This window comes from Ambystoma mexicanum, chromosome 3p (assembly GCF_040938575.1).
Source record: "Ambystoma mexicanum isolate Mex_15411 chromosome 3p, UKY_AmexF1_1, whole genome shotgun sequence".
Classification (NCBI taxonomy): Eukaryota; Metazoa; Chordata; class Amphibia; order Caudata; family Ambystomatidae; genus Ambystoma; species Ambystoma mexicanum.
This window is the reverse complement of record NC_090925.1, coordinates 131,005,506-131,027,491: the sequence shown is the minus strand read 5'-3', so window position 1 is coordinate 131,027,491 and position 21,986 is coordinate 131,005,506.

Here is a 21,986-nt window from a genome sequence, read left to right as displayed (position 1 = left end):
CTATCCTACCTAGAGGGGTAATGCCGCCAACTGGTCCATCCTGCTGATTGAAGGCGATGATCAAGTATTGCAGAACTACGTGGGTTTCAAAAAGGAGTTGGAGAAACTGTTTGCCCGCAAGACCCATGCCAAGCCCTGGACAATGAGCTGTGACTCTACGACAGGAAAGCCAAGATTTACTTGCATCAATACCTATAGTTGGTTAGTGGTGTAAACTAATTGGCCCAAAGAGAAAACAACCTCTTTTACCAGGGGCTTAGAGTGGATGTCCTTGCTCAGGTTGTGAACCCTCCGGAGGATTGTGGTGCAGTTAGATCACTGCTTGTCAGAGCGGAAAGGGGACAGATTTTGAGAAGGGTGGTTACTCCTGGTAGGGAGGCCCAAGGGGGATTCAGCGACATCCAGAGTACAGGACAACTCCGAACCAAAGTAAACAGGGAGCATAGAGGGTCCAATTACTAAAGTAGACCGGGAAAGGCAGTGGCTGAAGCTGCTGTCTATACTGTGGGGCTTCAGGCCATTTCTTGCATGCTCCGTCCCAAAACCCCATGCAAGGCCTTGGGGATAGTTGCGAAGGAGGGGCCGGATGGCGGGAACCAGACAGAGAACTAACATGCTCGGTGGCGCCTGAGGCCATCCTGCCAAGCACATGTTCCATTTGGGCCTCAACTGGGGGTGGTGAGGTTCACTATTCCCATTTAGTGAAGGTGGTCTGCAACCTAAAGAGGGTGCGTCATTTCCAACATACGCTTTTGTGGACTGTGTGGCCACAGGTAACTATCTAGATATCGCTCATGCAGGTCAGCTTGGCATACCCACACAAGAAAAGGGAAGAGTGGAGAATGTCAGAGGTGTAGACAGCACAGAGCTGACCTCGGGCATGCTGAGCCAACAACCTGAGCCCATGGTATTTTGCTAGGACTAGGGGGACATAAGGAAGTCATAACGTTTGACCTCATAGACTCCTCCACTTCGGGGTCATATTAGGTATCCTTGGCTGGTAAAACGCAATCCTAAAATCGACTGTGTTCAGTGCACTCTCACCTTTCCAGCAGGTCTAGGAAGGCAGGTTACTAGCGTAAGTAGTGCAAGTGTCCTTAGGCCAACTTCACTTGGGTGGGTCATGGGGACCCACTCTATTAGGGCAGTGGCGGTGCTTCCATTGTAGTACCAGGACCTCCAGAATGTATTCAGCAAGGAAATGGCCAACACACTACCACTACATTGTTCCTACGATTGCCAAATGCCCCCATACCTTGTGGCCGCATATACTCTCTAAGGAGCCTGAAAATGTGCATCGCAAGGAATACCTTGACCGATATCTAGAAAATGGTCTCATCTGTCCAAGTCGCCAGTGTTGAGATTGGTTTCTAAACTTTGACCTGGTGGGCAGAAGTTTAGGAGGCCACCCTTGTTTAGTGGAACAGGGGAGGATAGCTCTGGGGCAATGCACTCGCCTTGGAAGCAAGACGACGCAGAGCAACACATGGTCGATTCCCGGGTCTGCGCTTAGAAACCTCTGGGTATTAAGTGCGTTATAAATGACCAATTACAAACCTTCTGGACAAACCAGACCAATCTACGGTAGCTTGACAGGAGGTGAAGACAGTCTCAGGAGGGGTGAGAGCGATCGGAATCACACAATGAGCACACACAGTAAAACTCCATAGATTACTCTTAGACAGATGTATCAAAAATACATTTATTATAGGCCTTTATAATCAACACAATTAACTACAGTTATGAAGAAACAATACCAAACACGATCATTCACTATCTAACATATATACAAACCTAAGGCTGATGATGGGGGGAGAAAATAACCACGACCTGTAACAGTAAAGGGGTTCAATCAACACAGATATCAGTTTAGGCAGTCCTTCATCAACCATCCCTTACTTTTGTAATCCAGCCCTACGAAGAGAGGAGCCTAGGGCTAAAGTACAGTTGTGTGTTCACAACGCACGGTCATGTGTAAAGGAAAAAACGGGTTCTCTTCAGGGGGCTGTAGCTGCTCAGGAAGGGGCTTGAGGCGATGAATAAGTTCGTATTCTTAGAAGAGGGTCTACCCTTGCGGATAGAGCGACTTTCGGAGTTCGGGAATAGCTGGGGAGCGTAGGCTATCCCAGCCAAGGTGAGTGTTTAAGATGGATTTCTGAACTCTGACCTGGTGGGCAGAGGTTTAGAAGGCCAGCCTAGTTTCATGGAACATGGTAACCTTCTGGACAAGCCAGACCAATCAAGTTAGCATTGGCAGCGGTCAAGACTAGGTCTCAGGAGGGGTGAGGGTGATAGAAAGTCCACAATGAGCACATACAGCAAATGACACCACAAATGACTCTCAGTCAGGTGTATATATCAAAAATACATATACATTTTTTAAAGTCCTTTTAACTCAAAGACAAGATGAAACTTGGCAATACTAACACAACACTAGACTAGGAAGCATATACAGTAACTATAGTCTAGGGGGCGTGGCCTGGTGCTCATGGCGTAAGGAGGCAGAGACGCCGAGCTCCGGCCAAGACTCCATAACCTGATCCTGCAACAGTATCGAGAAGGCACCAGTGTTCAAAAGAAAGGAGCTACAGGGCAACAGAAGCGATACCCGATGCAGATCCAGCAAACCGGAGAGAAATCGGACTTGGGAAAGGCACAGAAAATCCTTCCGATCCGACCCCCCCTCCGGAGCCACACAAAATGGCGGACACAACCAGGAGCCTTCGCCGCTGAGTGGAGAAAGGCAGAACGCCGCCGAGCCATCATTGCGAGGGAAACAGCCCAGAGGTTCTCGAGGCACCCTGCCTCGGAGGAGAAAGAAACAGTTCAGAAGCGGGGAACGAAGGTGCTACACCACCGCTCCAGCATTGAGGAAGGCGCAGAATGCTTCAGACATCCGTGACCGGGAAGCCGGGAAGATAGCAGCCGCGCCGGAGAAGAGCCGATCCACAACGGCAAGGTGAGCCCAGGGAGAGCCAGAAGCCCTGCGACGCAACACGGTACGGGGAGGACTCCTTCCAACGGCACAGCATAGAAGCGTGGAAAGGGTGAGCGTGACAGGGGATCCTGGACCCGCCACCCCACCCTCAGAGAACGTGAAGCCACAGAGAGGACAAAACAGCATCTCCGCATCGCGGAGAGCACAACCCGGACCAACAAAACCGAGGTGAGCCAATGGAGGGGGGGACGTGGCACCCCCAATAACTAATGCGAAGAAGGCACGAAAGCGCAGCAAGCCCGGGGCATAGTGCAGGAGACCACCACCAGCAGGCGACCTCCGCCAAAGTATGCCCCAATCACCCTGCATACCCCGCAGGAACGGCAACCCATACACCGCTGCCACCAAGTGCCTTGGCCACAAATAGAAGGGGCCAACGCAAGGCAAACTGGAGCAACCAGCCCTCAGTTCACAACAGTTTTAACCCGCTTTACGGGCCCCCACAATAGTAGCCAAAATCGGACACCCCATTGCCACTAATCAAGGGCCATTGAAAAGCACGAAGGGAGGCAAGATCAGGCAGCCCTGCTACACATGAAACAAGCCCCGCCATCACCACAACAAACCAGACTATAAAAGGGCAGCCCACGCAGCTCCGGTACTATACTACAACAAGTGCGGAAAGAGCACAAACTGAAGAGGGCCGAGGACCAAACCAAGCATCTAAAGAGCAAGGTGGATGCGGCAAGCAAACAAAGGGAAGACAGCCACAATGGACTCTTTGTCACTGCCAAATCCCATACCCCATTGCAAACAGAGACTACTGGAACTGAACATCAGAAAACAGAGGGAGAAGACAGGGATAGCCAAGTACTAGCCGCACTGAGAACCTTTATTGACAATAAAATTGAAGAAGTGAAATCCGACATACAGCTCATGCACCAAGACGCCCGCAACCTCGCTGAGAGGGTCACTAACACAGAAGCGGCCCTTCAAGAGACAGCAGAGAATACCGTGGATCTAAAAACCCTTGTGGCCGAACTAGAAAGGAAAGTGGCTATGTTGGAAGCGAGATCCAAGGATGCAGAAGGGCGCACCAGGCGCAGCAACATAAGGATACTAGGGATACCATAAGGCACATAGGGACCGAACTCAACAGCTTACGTAGAGACCCTGATGCAACAAGAAATCGGAGCAGGGCAACTAACACAGGGCTTTGCTGTGGAAAGGGCACACCGATCCCTTCAAAGGAAACCGCCACTGGGCTCAAACCCCCGCCCGATGATCTTAAAGATTCTCAACTTCCAAGACCGGGAGACCATACTTAAATACTCTAGAGAGGGCGGAGTGATAGAACACGACAACTCCAAGATCACCATTTACCCTGACTACACGCCAACAGTACAAAAGGCGAGAAACTCTTTTGTTCCAATCAAGGCCAGTCTCAGACAATTGAATCTAAAATACATGTTACTCTACCCGTCCAGGCTGAAGGTGATATACAAAGGACATGCAATATTTCTGGAAACACCAGCAGCCGCCACCATGTGGATGGAGCACAACAACCTAGGGGAAGGAAAAGAGGCAACCTCCCAAGAGGCTAGGGGCTGAAATCATGGCGGACCGAGGGACCACATCCACTCCTTCTCCCTTAGCCCCATCGACGGAGCACCACACCGAAACGAAAGGAACACTGTATTGACTAAATGGTTCTGGAACTCACTCAGCCTCCCCAACCGAGCACACAGCACTAATCCACGGATAGTGCGGGCCTGTTGCCGGCACAACTCCACTCGCGCTTGAAACCCAGGATGGGACCAGACAGCGCAAGGGCGCCTGAGCACTGCAGAGGAAATGCAGACGCTGGGCGCAACGGTTTAGTTTGTTTTTTGTTACGTTTGTTATACTGTCTTCATGCTACAAATAACTGGTGGGATAATGGACACAAGCTCCGTAAGTAACAGAGCTAAGAAGGGGAACAGCCCAGAAGGATGGGTCACACAGTGGAAACGGAGGCCACACAGGGGAGGCAGCCGAGGTCGGACTAGAGGAATGCTCAAAGACGACTATGACTGCACAACTTAAAATAATTACATGGAAAGTGAGGGGGATGGGCTCATACTTACGGAGAAACCGGATCAAATCCTTCTTACGAAGAAATAAAGTTTTGATAGCCCTACTCCAAGAAACCCACCACACGTTGGAAGCCACGACCAAACTAAAAGAATGCTGGGGGCGACAAGGGCAGGGAGCACCCTACTCCAAGTACGCAAGAGGAGTATTCACGTGGGTGAATCCAGAGGTGCCATTCCATCTGCTTGGAGTGGAAGCCGACAAGGAGGGCAGATACTTAATAATGTGGGGCATAATTACACCCTATGGAAAGATGCTATTCTCACTACTCATCTCCCCACAGTTTATACACTAGGATAGATTATCTTTTCCTTGGTAGAGAACAACTAATGCAAGCAGAATCTGCACAATACCTAGGCAGATTGATATCAGACCATTCTCCCTTACTCATGCAATGGAAGCTCAGAGGACCCAGACCCCCATCCCGATGTGGCGAATGCCCACTGAAGCTCTTACGGACCAAGCGTTTAAAGAAGACCTTGGGGACAAACTGGAGGAATTTGTAAGAATTAACAAGGGCGCAGTAGACAGATGGGGCACGCTATGGGAAGCTATGAAAGTGGTGACACGGGGGGGAAACGATAGCAGGAGCAGAAGGTGTCCGGAAACAACTGAAAAGGGAACTAGAGAACAAAGAGGAGGAAATAAAACAACTGGAAGATAACACCCAAATCATCAAAAAGAAGATGAGGAAAAACTGAAGGAGATTAGAAACAGCTGCTAACTAGCTTGGGAGAGACTATCCAAATGTGATTATATAACACGCACTACCAGGGCACATAAAGAAGCAGATAAACCAAGCAGGTTACTGGCCTGGCTGTGCAAACGGGAACACCCCAGACACCTACCAACTGAGATTAAAGACAAAAATGGGGTAACGCACAGGACACAACTGTCGATCAACAACACTTTCACTGAGTTCTATTCCAAGCTCTATGCCCATGACGCTCAGGTACCGAAAGAAGACATCAAGAACACGCTAGAAGTGATAGGACTCCCCAAGTTAACCAGTGCGCAGAGAGAGGCGCTAGATGAAGCGATCACCACAGAAGACGTAATAGAGGCAATTAGATCTCTCGCTACATGCAAGACCCCGGGGAGCGATGGCCTCCCACCGGAGTTCTACAAGGCCTACCAATCAACCCTAATCCCATTACTACACAAAGTATTTATGGAAGCGTATGAGACAGGGGCCCTACCAGGAAGCATGAGAGAAACACTTATAATCCTGATGCTTGAAGGATAGTTCCGGGACTTTTTTTTTATTGTTCCTATGGTTCGGCCATGTGTTTTTAAGCATAAATCGGTAGATCGTAGAAAACTTTCCTATGGACCTTACACGACTTTTCGTCCATTAACGCACTCGAAATCAGCCGCCATTTTCTGATAATCCTATCATTTCCCCCCATCGCCCTGGCTCACCTGCTTTTGCGGCACTAAATCAAATCCCCCACCCCTGAAACAGACTTGATCAAAACATTCATATTCCCCGCCTCTATCCGTGACGTGACTGAGCTGCGTAGGCAAACGCGCCCAGGCGTCTTCTACGCGACTCCACACAGAACCAGGAAATCAACACAGATGAGCTCACACAACACAGCGCGCCACAATTGGGAATATGAAACTGTACTTTTAAATTAAACCGCAAGATTGTAAATTTGGTAAAGTACATTTATTTGACATCAAATGTTTTGAGAATATTCAGCGATTTGCATTTTTATTTGCTCACGTTCCAAAAAGTTCGTTTTTGAGGCACACGATGTTCCTTTGCTGTACACAGGGTCTTAGATCATCTCACAATACAGCGCCACAATTCGGAATATGAAACTGTGGTTTAAAAGCAAACGGCAAGATTGTACATTTGGCAAAGTACATTTATTTGACATCAAATGTTTTGAGAATATTCAGCGATTTGAATATTCAGCGGTCGCACTGATAATCGCATGGCTGTTCCAACAACGAGGCACTAGGCCACCACAACGGTCTGTATGTTGCATCTAGCCGTTAGTACCGCGTAAGGCATACTTGTACTTGGCGATCGTCCCATAAAATGGTCAGGGTGGTAACGTTGTTCACGCGGAGAAGCAACTGGCGGTTGAAAAACCCATCCGCCGGTGTCTGGTACTCGTGACACAGACAATAATGGATGATGTACCTGTTTGACAAACATAAAAAATGAAATTAGTCTCACCATCAGATCGTTATTAAAATTATTCATTTTATATATTAGGTCGGGAAATTATTTCATAGCTAGGACAGTGCAACTGGGTATTATACGTCAAGGGGGGGCTGTAGGATACTGAGACAGTCCCCCAGTGCAGGGGTTGACAGGGAGGCAGTGCAGGTGGAGAGTGGAAGGGCCCAGGACCGAGGTCGCAGACAGTGGACCAGTTGTAGCAGGGGAGAGGGAGAGAGAAAGCAGAAGCAAAGAGGAAGGTTTTGAGGTGCTTCCGTAAAAGGAGATGGTTCTCCTCAAGATAGTGCGCGGTACAAAACAATATGCCACATAGAACGAACAAGTACAACTTAACCCGTCTTTAAAGCTACTGTATAGTAATTAAATTGCGGTATAAACTCATCTAAAGAGTTACTTACATTATATTTGCATTTTCCATTGTGTCTGTGCGTAGGGCAGCCCCGAAATACCACTCCTTCTATGCCGACGTTATTTCTTCTAATGAACGAACATGAAATGGCTTTCGTTTCTGGAATTATATTCATTATCGTTTCTTACGTTATTGCCCCACACCCCCAAAAAGAAGTCTTTCGGGATGGTCCCGGCCTGTTAAGGTCAAATAACAATAGAACCTTATACTGAGTCGTGGGCCATTCCGGCACCCGAGCAAAAAATCAAAGCAGCTGACCTTCACTTTGAACGAGCACACATTCCTAGTTAGCTACATTCAGTGTAAGGCCATCTCACAGGACTTGAAATTTACACTCCATCTTTGCATTTCCATCTTTGCAGCCCCAGAGAACCATAAATACGGAGACATTCTATATTTTTTGAAAAATGATTTATATTACTGTTTGGTTGGATAGACACATTGCATGTACACTGAGCAATCACTTTTATTTACACATTACATAGATACACATATTCAATGGGCCTGCGACATGAGGAGACTCGAGAGAACAGACAATCAAATTACAATCATTTAAACCGTGATGTGTATTTCTCAATGAGCTCTTCTTTAGGTGGACATGTAACAGAGGCAATGTTGGGTGGCAATGCAGTTGTCCCCTGCACAGGTTCGTTCACAACTCCATTTATGTGCCTATCTAGGACGTCAACAATAAGTCTCTCAATAAACTCATATTGCATATCCTCAAACACTGGTTTGATCACCCATTGTTTACTTCTTTTAGTGAAGGCCTTATTGTAGCGAAGCGTCCCTAAAGTTCCGGTCGTCCTACTTTGTTGACGGCCAACATTATGGTTATGTGCCAAGACCGCTAGAAGAGTCCGATTTATCATGCCCTCCATGCCAAAATGCAATCGTTTTGGCCTGTACTTTAGGCACATATTGTGGAACACCTCCAAATCTCCTGTGTGGCAGAATTCCGTGAGTCCCCTCAAATCTCTTGTTATAGTTTTATCAAATACAATCTTTTCAATGGCTTTGTGAGTGGGTGATGAAGGAATCAACCACTTCTTCTTCCGTGCCTCCTCTGTGGACAAATGGCCATGTTCACAATTGTGGAAATGTTGGTTTGTGTTCCAACGGTGAACGTTGGTACAGTGTAGCATTACTGACCGCCATTTTTCCAGTAGAATTTCCAACGACCCTCCACATGTTTTTGAGCTCCACCAAAGATGGTTGCTGATTGACTTGGACCACTGTGAAATACCTTGCATTTCTTTTTTTTTACCTGCAGCAGACATTTTTTTATTGATTGTTTTTGCAAGATGCCAAACGTCAAATTGGTGATTTATATTTTTGTACTCTTCTCTCATTGTCTTGGCATTGAAACGTGTCTGTCCGTGGCTATCAGGTCGATCACCATTCCCCGCGATTGTAATTCTTGCAATGATGCTACAAAGCCAACTTTCTCCATGGCCACTTAGGATGTACTTTGTGACACCTGCACGACCACCGAACTCACAATTTTCTTACTTTCCATGTCCTGAAAGTGGTAGGTGCAGTACTTGGCTGAAAATCCTGGGCTGTCGCACTGTCCATCACCGGCTAGCCTGAACCGTTTGCCCGCGAATGTACTATCAATAGACATTTTTTCCATTCTCCAAGCTTCGCTAATGGCTGGAAATAGATAATCGGTTTGGTATTTGTAGAACTGAGTTTTCGCAATGAAATGGATTCCCACAAACTGAAAGAAAGACTCTAATTTTTTAAAACTTGAACCACTAAAAAGTGCAGCCGCTGCACAAGGTAGATTGCCTGCTGGCAGTTGTCCCAGCATGGGTTGTGCAGACCATGAGAAAGGATGATATTTTGTACAGGTGGCATGTATTTTAAGGTTAGTGCCTCGAATTGCACGAGTCACATTAATCAATGGCTCCCCACATACTTCCCCACCTACCGAATGCCCACATTTCAACCGAATAATAATATCAATCAAACAACTATCGAATACAATGAATTTGGCCTCTTTCCTTATACTGTCACTCTGCATCCCAGCTGGTTCGGCCTGTAACGTTGAGGACATGTCACTCACATGAAAGGTAGAATCTATGATATCGTCTTCCGCTATATTCAGTGATATTGATGGTGTTTCATTGTAGTCCACTTCATTCTCTTCCATTGCAACATCTGTTCCTTCTCCGGCGATGGGTGAATAAGACAATTTCTTCAACTTTCTCGCGGTCTTAGTTTTTGCGGGTGTGGATTCTGTGAATTGATCTCCGACTGCATCCGAACTACCCGGAGGACATTCACTATCAATGCCTGGTGGTGGTATAGCTCCTTTGTCAATCACTTCATATTCTTCCCATTGGCACGATGCATCTCCAGTCTCAAGTCCCTGCCAAAAGGTTTGACAAGCAACATCTCTCGTTCGCTTCACTGTCTGTGTAGATCTAGTTCGTACACCCACTCGCAACTAGAGGACAGATTGGAAAAGGGATGTTCAGTTTAAACACAACTTACAGTATTGAACTATTAACAGTGAAAAACAACATAATATAGTGACCAGGACACTAACCTTCTTTTGCTTTCTTTTCTTTGAAACTTTCTTGCCTCGAACTTCAACATCAGGACGCTGTTGCTCCGACTCGTGTGTGCATGTCTCCACTTCCTCTTGCGCTGCAACGACTATATTTTCATGATAAGCACATCCATCACGCACTGACGCTCCATCGACTCCCTGAAACATAGAACTTTCATTAGTATGTATAATAACATCGAAAACACAAAATGTACTTGGGGACCAATACCCACATACATCACAATAGCAAAACATGAATGAACGCTTTGTGTAGAACATTCAAACGACAATTATTCACGCATAGTTGATCTAGTTAGATGGAACTGTCTCGATCCATACCTCGGGCTCCTCATAGACTTCCATTGATGATATTATTGAAGATGATGCTTCAGTAACTCCCTGAAACACAGTGATTGCATTAGTATGGTTTTCTATTTTGATAAAAAGAACAGAAACTTTGTGCAGGCGTCAACGGCTCATCTAAATAGACCTGCACAAATGATCAGTTGTCTAAAATAAATAATGGATATGTAAATATGATTCGATTTGCTCGATCGTTGGAAGTGTCACCACCCAGAGATCTGCATCAACTACTAGGGGTGATGTTCTTGTAGAAGAAGGTCCGTCATCTCCCTGAAACATAGTACTTGCGTTAATAAAGAAGGAAGTATAGCGGATGTAATCACGTCATATGATTTCGCTTGATCGAACTGTCAGTATCCATACCTCGAGATGCATAAGAACATCAAGGGACGATGTAACTGCGGTGCACACTTCTGCAAGCTGTTGCGCCGACCCGTAACTGCATGCTCCCCCTTCTTCTTGGACTAATGCTCCATCGACTCCCTGAAACATAGGACTTTCATTAGTAATGAACACAATATTGAAAAAAGAAGACACATAGGAGGGCGACGACAGAAGGACATATCAATGGCTAAAAACGAAAGAAACATTGTGTGTAACAATCACGCTACAAGAATGCAAGATCTGATGATCTCCATCGATGGAACTGTCCGGAAACGTACCTCGAGCATCTGAGTGACATCAACGGTAGTCGTCAATACTTTGGACTCCTCAGCATCTCCCTGAAAGACAGTACTTGCATTATTTTGGATAACAATAATTATAACTGAAAACAAAGACTAGAGGACGAGTACAAGGGTGTACCATTAGGTAAAATAATTACACGATAAATTAAAACTATTGATTTACATGCCTAAAACAAGTCAGTGGCAGAATAGCCAAGTAAGATTACCCGATAGGCGCTTGAAGTGGCTGATGACTGCAATAACGACACGGATGGAGAATCTTCCGCCTTCATATTGAGTGGATACATAAATGGGGAAATTATTGTTAGCTAATGCTACACACTACCGCAAGGCCGAGAGATAAATACGTAAACGTGACTCACCAGTGGAGGGATGTGGACGAATAGAGTGGGAATAGCGGTTGAGAGCAATTTTCGCCTCGCTCGCGGTGTGTTCTTCTTTATTAGCAATGATGTGGAGTACATGTCAGAGGTAAAGTGCCTGCTGCAGATGCGGTATCGATCACCCCTCTTGTCCGCAAAGACTTCTAGGACTCTACTTTCAAGCTCAGACGGTGGATATCCGCAATATCGGACCCATTCTCTTATCTGATCTATTGTCTTAGGGAAAACATGCATTATAGTACCTTCAGATTTATTATGGGTCTTCGAAGGGCAACCGCCAATGGAACAGGCAGGCATTGTGGAAAGTTCTGAAAAGTAAAGATCAACAATTCTCTATGAATACCAATGTGTTAAAAAATTAAATGACACATAAAAGGTTCAATGCAAGGTTCGTTTTGGTTCTTGTAACTATACACGTTATTCACATGCGGATTAGTATTTGAATAACTTTAAAAAAATAGAAAAATAATTTGACTAAACTCAGAACATGTGACTAGTTCCTTGCATGTACTGTCTTGAACGAAAAGAAATTGGACGCAAAATGATTATGGTACATGGCCTTACCTTGACGAACAAACAATTAGATGCAGGGATCAGAGTAGTTTCTTGTCGTAGAACAGGGAGCAGTTCACAGGTTGCAAACTGAGGAGTGTCCTCGAAGTGGTCACGGAAGTTCACAGAGACGAAGAGCAGATAACCAGCACCTTCACGGGTTGACTAGCAAAGCGCAAAAAAGTGCTCATTAGAAATATGAAGTGGGTTATAAAGGATTCGAAACAGGGGTGTGTTTGTGAATGAATGACGTGTATATGTCGTGGCATTATGTGGATTGCAGGGGGGCGCCCAGCGTGAGGGGGATGCTTGGCAGGAGACATGGGGTCTGGAGGTAGACATGGGAACAACAACCCATGCTCTATAGACCACTTTGAAGTGTACATGGTCTTTGGCACCTCTTGGCCTTTATCGCTCCCCGACAGCTCCACTTGCCAGCGCAAGTACCCCGGTGCGAACTGCCTTTGATAGGGCGGGGGGTGGATTGGGGCGGTGGTCGTGCAGACAAGACACAGGAAGACTCGTGAATGGAGACACACTTATGTGGATTGCAGGGGGGCGTCCAGCGTGAGGGGGATGCTTGGCTTGAGACACGGGGTCTGGAGGTAGACATGGGAACAACAACCCATGCTCTATAGACCACTTTGAAGTGTACATGGTCTTTGGCACCTCTTGGCCTTTATCGTTCCCTGACAGCTCCACTTGCCAGCGCAAGTACCCCGGTGCGAACTGCCTTTGATAGGGCGGGGGGGGGGTGGATTGGGGCGGTGGTCGTGCAGACAAGACTCGTTTGCCGCAGGGCCTCACCAAGGAGAGGCCATCTAACTGCATGTAAGAGGCAGGCTGCATGATCTAGTACATGGAAGGCAGGGGGTGAGTTTATAAATACCTCACCCTCCCAGGAGAATATATGGGTGCAGTTCACCCTGGAGACCCTGGATGCCTAGGCAGTTAGTCAGCAGCAGGCTGGCCTGTGGTGGCAAGGCGGCACGGGCCAGAGGGGGTCATCTCTGTACCCGGTGCACAAAAGGATGATTTATTATGATCAACCATATTGATTATTTACCTATAACCATGTTTTGTGTCAATAAAATCCAACGGCCTTCCTTTTATTGCCAACGCTTGAACAAAGTGGTGTGGTAAGTATTTTTGGGGGAGGAGGCAAGGCTGGGAGGCTTGATGCCAACCCGCAAAATAACATATGTATGTCTGCTGCATATGGGTTCAACGAGACAAGACAAGGCACAGGTAGACTATTCAATGGAGACACACTAGATTCATTTAAAAAATCAAAACAACCATTGTTAAAATATATGTTGGGTTTTATTTTAGATCTTAATTTCAATTGAACATAAATAATAAACATTACACATTATAAAGTTCCGGTTGCAGCACATCCAGGGAAAATCCGCGGTATTGTCCACTGTCGCTGGGGAAATGTTGTCTAATGGCAAGTACCGCACAGGCAGGTATTACTCTCCGAACGCGGTGTCCGAGCCTCCCGTAAAGCCACCAAGTGAAGCAACGATAGGCCACCAGCCTGTACCACCTGTGAAAATGAAAGATGCAAACTGTATTAAAATGACAAAACTTTCTTATCACTGTCGATTCAGGTAAAAAATGTCATTCTGCTTTGAAAAAAATTCTATCTAGAAAATGCACAATATGGAACCAATTTACATGCATTCGAATGATATGTAGATGTAATTTTATATGTGGGAGACGACCATGACATAGTAGTGGCATCACTGACATCACAACCAGAGTATACTTACTCGTTACTCGGATTACGCGGACGAACAGTGCCGCGAAGTTCGTGCATAAGCACCATCATCATCCTCAACACGGTCCGTGAGAGGCAGGCTTCCCTGAACTCTGGCAGCTCGGTGATGCATTGCGGACTTGGCTCGCCTTCCGAAATCTAGGCCAAGCACCCGGAATTTTCACGGCAGCAGCAGTTCTCCTCCTCAGTTGGCATTAGCTCGCACCGATTGCACGTGCACCAGGTGGAGACGCCGTCCATGCGACATGGTCCAGGCTCTTCATCCGTTGACTGGTCCTCCCAACTGCCGTCCGAATCCCCATCGTTTCCGCGTGCTTGCCTTTCCAGTAGTTCCTCCTCGGTGTACTCGGGCTCGTACATATACGGCATTATTGTAGCCATTGTGTGGTAAAGAAAGTAAAATAATTTACAGAGATGGTACAGGTGTTCACAAGGCCTAGAAGCGGCGAAGGTAGCTGACCAGAGCACAGAAACCAGTCACAGAATACTCAAAGTAACACAGAGAGAGTAATGGAATCGAAAATCTGCTGCTGTGTGTTGTGAAACGGTGTGTTTATACTTATTGAGGAAAGAGGCGTCCTGCCATTTCCATGGCGACACTTCATTAGCTGAGGCGCAGCGATTGTTGACACGAAACGTACTTTGGCGTTGGGAAATGGGCGGTACGCGTCTGCTGATGTCAGGCTCAGGGGCGGGGGATTTGATTTAGTGCCGCAAAAGCAGGTGAGCCAGGGCGATGGGGGGAAATGATAGGATTATCAGAAAATGGCGGCTGATTTCGAGTGCGTTAATGGACAAAAAGTCGGGTAAGGTCCATAGGAAAGTTTTCTACGATCTACCGATTTATGCTTAAAAACACATGGCCGAACCATAGGAACAATAAAAAAAAAGTCCCGGAACTATCCTTTAAACCAAACAAACCCACAAACGATTGCGACTCTTACCGCCCACTGGCGATGCTAAACTACAATAGTAAGATTCTGACCACTATACTAGCCAAAAGGCTTGCAAGAGTGGTGGGGTCCCTCATCCATGAAGATCAAAATGGATTTGTACCAGGCCGCAACACAACACCCAATTTACGACGACTCCAACACGTCATGGCACAAACCCTAGGGAGTGGGGAACACATGGCAATATTATCACTGGATGCCATTAAGGCGTTCGACTCTTTATTCTGGGAATGGCTAATTGAGGTCCTGAGGGAATTTGGGTTTGGAGAAGGCTTGGTGATATGGGTTAAAGTAATATACAATGCCTCTATGGCAAGAGTGAAGACGGGGGGCACTGTGTCAAAGGCCTGGGCAATCCAGAGGGGCACCAGACAAGGCTGCCCGCTATCACCCATGTTATATATCCTGGGACTTGAGCCAATAGCCATCTACTTTAGGAAGCAGATCTTTGAAGCAGGGATAAAGGTGGGTGGGAAATATAATATAATCTCACTCTATGCTGACGATGTTCTTCTATACTTGAGAGACCCGCACATTAATGCCCCAATAGTACTAGATATACTGGACAACTACGCACGCTACTCAGGGATACAATTCAGCAAACAAAAATCATGCACATTTCCACTTGCCGGGCTAAGAGGGGTAAAAGAGGCAGACCTACCCATGGTGGGAATCAAATGGCAGCCAGAAATGTTTAGATACCTGGGTGTCAACATAAAACACACACCAGAGCTCACACACGAATGCAACACAGAGGCTGTAATGAGGGGCCTACGCAATTCCATGATGTTCTGGTCGAAGTTACCACTATCAATGATAGGCAGGGCAGCAATCACTAAAATGATAATCCTCCTGAGATTCTTGTACTACTTCATGAATGTATGCTACTATATAAGACCACCCTTTTTCAGAAGACTAGAAGTACTGCTCAGCGAATTCTTATGGGGAGCGACCCGGCACAAAATACCCCTGAACATACTGACACTGCCGCACAAAGAAGGAGGGATACAACTACCTGACCTTGAGAAGTATTACTTGGCGACACAACTTAGCCACCTAACGAGATGGCTGTCTGACGAACCAACAGCTGAAACCAGCCCCTTGCAACAATTGATTACTCCAGCATACCCCAATGAAATACGATGGAACCCACCAATCGAACTCTCACACACACCCATGATAGTTAAACTGGGCACACAAGTGTGGAACAAGACTAGCTTGGTGCCACACTTATAACACCCTTACTCACCCGAAATCCTGATACTGTCAGACGTATATGAAGTACTCACTGATCTACCCACGATGAGAAGCTGGGAAAGGGTGGGACTGTACACTTGGGGGAACATGTTTGATAAAGGAACCTTCAGGAACTTTGATTCATTGCACGCACATGAGGGACTGGTAAAAGGTCTGTTTTTATGGTACCAACAGGTCAAACACACTGTAAAAAAGAAATGGGGCATATGGCCAGAAGAGCCAACACTGAACCCCTTGCTGCAGGAAATGTATAATTTAAGCGACGGCTGGAAACCTGTAGCCAGTCTATACAGCCAAATAATGGACAGGCCCAATCCCCGCAGAGCGTCGCTAAAAGGGAAATGGGAGAAAGACTTAGAAATCACAGTGACTGAGAAAGAATTAGGTAAGGGTACTGCTCTACCCTAAAGAAGTGTCCAGAAGCACCAGGTTCAGGCTAAACCAGTTGAACGTCCTATACAGAACTTACATGACCCCTTACAGGGTCGACAGCTTTAACAAACAAGCCTGGCCGCAATGCCCCTGGTGTAACAGCGAGGACGCTAACATGATACACATGTTCTGGACCTGTCGCAGGGTGCGAGGCTTCTGGTCCAGAATCGAACAAACCTGCAGAAAAGCAGGAGTGAACAGGTACGAATGGACCCTGAAAGAGTGCTTACTAGGTACATACCCCAGATTGAGCAAGCATAAACACATTGTGAAACTAATGGACATGGCATGCATCCTAGCAAAGAGAGCGGTTGCAATGGCGTGGAAATCGCCTGGGGGCCCGAGATACGAGACATGGATTAAAGAGATGGAGGGATGGACAACTGCGTAAACCAACGCCTGGAAAACAGGGATCATTGGGACTGAGGGCGACATAAGTGCCATGTTTGAATCATGGAAAGCCTTAATAAGAGACATGCTCTCCTCGGCAGACGACAAGCCCCCTTGAACCTGCATGAAAAGATCTACATAACCACTACAAATCACAAACAAGACACTAAATACCCCCAAACCAGTTATACCAACCCCCAGAACACCCCACCACCCGAAGGGGAAATAATGGACACAATTGTACGACAGCAGGAAGACAGACACTATTGGTTGTTGTTTAATGTTTGACTTTTGTTAGATATGATTACTACGAACAGTACGCTAAAATATGACTGTAGCAATGTGCAAATCTAACATTGTATGTTTGTTTACAAATGCAAATAAAATATATTTTTTTTAAAAAAAAGTAACTATAGTCTAAAGTAATATTCAACAAGTAGAGAACCACAACCTACAATAGAAAGGAAACATACAGTGCAAATATACTTTAGGCAGTCCTTCAATTCAAAACCTAACTAATAGGCAGTGCAGTCCCTACGAAGTGTGGAGCCTTGTGCTTAAAAGTACATTCAGTGCCTGGGCAGTCGATTGTGCGGTTAAGTTCAAAATGGGTCTCTTCAAGGGGCTGTAGTGAATCAGGAAGGTGGGTGAGGTGATGAGGAATAGAGTTCCACTATTCAAAGAGTGTCTCCACAAGAGAGCAGAGTGGTTTTTCAGATATCTGGAATAAGATGGCAGCGCAGGCTACCTTAACAAAGGAGAGTGGCCCTTGGGGGACACTTGTCCGCAAAAGTCTATGAATGCGCCAGGGGCCACCAGTAAGGGTTGCAAGTGCTTACCAACCCTCAATGCAGTCCTGAGCAAATTTCGTCAGTCTAGTCCAGTTCATTTGCAGGTTTGAATCCTGCAGTTGCGTGTTTCTCTGGTTTTCAGGTACTCCTTTCCAGGACCTCCATCCATGGCAGGACAGTGACGATTTCTCAGCTTCTGGTGAAGGGATCAGGCCAGTTCCACTGCAGCTCGTCTTAGGGCACAGGGGGTCACAGCAGCAAGGCACCCACTAAGTTCGTCACCACAGCGGGGTGACACTGGGTGACACGGGAACCACATATCCTCAGGTTCAGGCGGACTCTCCTAATTCCAGACTTCGGAATGGTAGGTGTACGAAACTCAGCGGGAGAGTGCCTTCTATAAAGAGCTTACGGTCCCCAAAGGCGAAAACCGAGAGGGCGGCGGTTCCTGGGCAAAGGTCCCGTACGAGCTGGTCAGTTCAGGGAACACTTCCGAAAGGGCTTGTTTACAGGTAAAGCAGGAGGTGCAGAGAGTCGTTAGTCCCACTACTCCACGGGTCGAAGCGCCCTTGAAGGCCTTCTGTGATTGGTGAGAAATAGGGGCTCAGAAAGGACAACAGCGGGGTCAGGGTGCCAAACCTTCCAGTGGGTCACCAGCGGTTCCACGGATCTGCTTCTTCGGTTCAGGATACTTGGCTCCTTTACTAAGTGTGGTGTGAACTCAGAAGATCGACCTGGAATAGGTTTAGAGTCCTTTCTCTCATCCAGAATCTCCTTCGCGCCAAAACAAAGAGAAACCAGGAGATCTGCTCACATTCAACCATTCTAGACGTGGACCAATCACAGACCACTGTGGTCCCAGTCATCCCAGCACGCCAGAAATCCTGGCACCCAGGATATGTATTGAAATCAGACAGCGCAAGCTCACATCCTGGACGCACATACACAAGGCATGCAGAAGCCTGCGAAAGCTTCAGTTTGCGTGGGGGTCTGTATGAGCAAATAAGGAATTTCCCGGGTCTACGCAACCGGGGGAAGGCAAAGGACAGAACAAAGGACCTTGTGGCATGGCCATTTTAGGCACTGGCCACTGTCCTGGGCCAAACGCTGTAAACGCGGTTTGGACCATAGAAAAAGAGTCAAAAATGCTTGCTGCTGCCAGCAGCTCTGTCCTGGTCCCACTTGTACATTCACCAAAAATCCTTCGAGGGTGTCTAGGGCCTTAACAATGAGACCCCCGTGCACTGTACTGTAAGGTACATTGTGCACTGATAAAATGTTACCAACAAATGACAACAAAGTGAAAGACTAAGGGAAACGAAGTCTCCCAGTACTGACAGTCTGAAAGGCCTATCGGTTTCCCCATAACAAAATGAGTAAAAACCCAGCGGAGTACAGCAGAAGGCTGGGCTCCACTGGTAAAAGACAGGCTAGGATGGTCAGACAAAAGCAACAGTTGGGGGATTCACAACTGGAGGGAAAATTACCCATAAATGGAAATCTTTCCTAACAGCGAGTATCTTTTTAGGGACACTCGTGCGTAAAAACAAATGGATGTGCCAGGGGGCCACCGGTAAGTTAGGAAAGTAATCACTGACCCTCGACACAGTCCGGACCAACTTTAGCAGTCTAGCCCACTTCGTCGATTGGTGTTAACCCTGCAGTTTCAGGACGCACCAGCTTTCAGGGGCTGTATAACTGTATGATCGTCTGTGACAGGAAGTTTGCTTTTTCTCAGCCCTTGAAGGAGGAAGAAGGTTCGATCCACTGCAGCAAGTCTCAGGACACGGTAGGCAAGGACTGCAGGTACTGTCAGCGAAGGTCACCACAGCGGGGCGACACAGGGACCGCAAATGCACCAGGTGTGGCACACACTCGTAAATCGCAACCCAGAGGCGCTAGGACAAAGAGTTTTAGCAGGAGAGGGCTCAGGACCACAAGCTAGCGATTCCCCAAGTCTCGAGTCTGAACTCGGGACGGCAGCATTCCTGTGTGAAACCCTGGGATCGAGCTGGTCAGTTCACTGGATGGCACAGGAACACTTCCGAAGAGGCTCTTTGTGAGGGTAAGTAGGAGAAGCAGAGAGTAGTTGTGCACACTACTCCAAAGGGGCAAATCGCCCTTGCAGGCCTTCTTGGTATGAAGAAACTGGTATGACGGGACAACTGCAGGGTAAGGCTGCTAAACCTTCCAAGCATGTCACCGGCAGTTCCTAGAGTCTGCTTCTTGTTAAGTATTCTTAGCTCCTTATGAGGTTTGGTATGAACCTCAGTAGACCAACCTGGTATGGATGCTGTACCCCTTCTCTTATCCAAGATTCAGTTTGTGCTCAAATCTCATAGCCAATGGAAGATCTGTTCTCCTGCATGCATGCCAGGTGTCGGCCAGTCGTGGCTCACAGTGGTTCCAGCCATTCATGGCTACCAGACATACTGGCACCAGTAGTGTGGATTGGGACCAGACAGTCCCAACCCTCTCACTGGGCACTAGCACATGTGACATGCATGAGCCCTCATTGCAGTTTTCACGGGAGGCTACATGCCCAAATAAGGAGTACCCGGGTCTTTCGACCTGGATGAAGGCAAAAGGACAAAACGGCATGGCCATTTTCGGCACTGGCTGCAGACTTGAGCCAAACACGGTAAATGAGGTATGGTCCATAAAACAAAGTAAAAATACTTTAAAAGTAAACTGCTGCCACTGATTCAAAGGAAGGGCTCCTACAAGCTGCGAGGAAAGTAACCCAGATAAAGGTGAATGACACTGTAATTGATCTCTTCCAAGACCATGCTGGCAAAGAGGAATCAAATGGGCCCGGTGACCAAGGCCCTATCCAAAGCACAGATACAATACAGGCAGACATTTCCCTTCGGATTGGTCTTCAAGAGGGAAGGGCAACAGCACTGCATCACCACCTTGGAGGAAGGGCTCAAGATCTTGAACACCGAGGAAGAAGGGGACGCAGGCGGGGGCTCAGACAGAAGGCCTGACCACAAAGGTCTCCAAGAGAAGCCATGAGAGTGGAGAAGAGTAGGGGAGTTAGTCAAGATGTACACATCCGCTGCGCCCAGGGGCACAGCTACCAAAGCTCCCAGGATAAATGGAACTTGCACCCAACATCTGGCACAGGGGCCACAATATATTGTGTTGAGACCCAGTGAGATTCCAAGGGGTCCTTCAGTCCAGGGAACCGCTGGGTAGGCAGGGGGATGTTTGCGGATCTTGGAAACTGGGGAGGGCAGAGGGGCTGCTCGCCCTGCATAGTTAATCTCTGGGTATGGAATGAGACCTAGCTCCCACGGCCGAGCCTATGGCCGGGGGAGTTGAGCCGAGTCTAGCCAGAGGGGGAACAGGGAGTGAGGGGGTAGTGAGTGGGAGGGGGTTTGCAGCAACACTGGAGCCCCTGAGGTAAAACTGGGCATGGGTAGCAAAAAAGGTATCCAAATACTCACACTGAATGTCAGAGGGTTAAATACACTGGCAAAAAGACGGAAATTGGAGAACCTCCAAGATGCTAAGCCCGAAATAGTGTCATTGCAGGAGACCCACATCCGTACACAAGATAAACATAGACCCAAGTTAAGAGGTTACCCCCAGGTCCTACAGGCCAATGATAAAAGAAAGGTACGAGGGGTCCTCATAGCGTTCAGACACCTACCCGGCGTGCAAATAGTAGGCACAAAAGCCGACAAAGAAGGCTACAATGGGGAGAAAAACCTCTCACCATTGCCACAGTGTATGCTACTAACTCAAGGCAGGATATGTATTTGCGGGGGTCTATAGAGAAACTAGACCAGTACACAATGGGCCAACTCATACTAATAGGATTTTAACATGGCTTGGCACCCAACCACAGACAGGAGCACACCCACATCTAAAGGCCACTCCCAAAGCCTGCAGGACAGTATAGATAGACTGACCCTGGTGGACACCTGGCATGAATTGAAAGGGGACACCAAGGGGTACACATTCTACTCCCACATGCACTGAACATTCTCAAGAATCGACTATATATGGGTCTCGTGACACTGCTCAGCCAAGTGAGCAAAATAGAAATGGGGCCCATAGCCCTGTCGGATCACGCTACCCTACAGCTAGAACTCCAATGGGAGAGAGGGGGATCGGGGCTTTGGAGGTGGCAGTTGCCACACCACCTGTT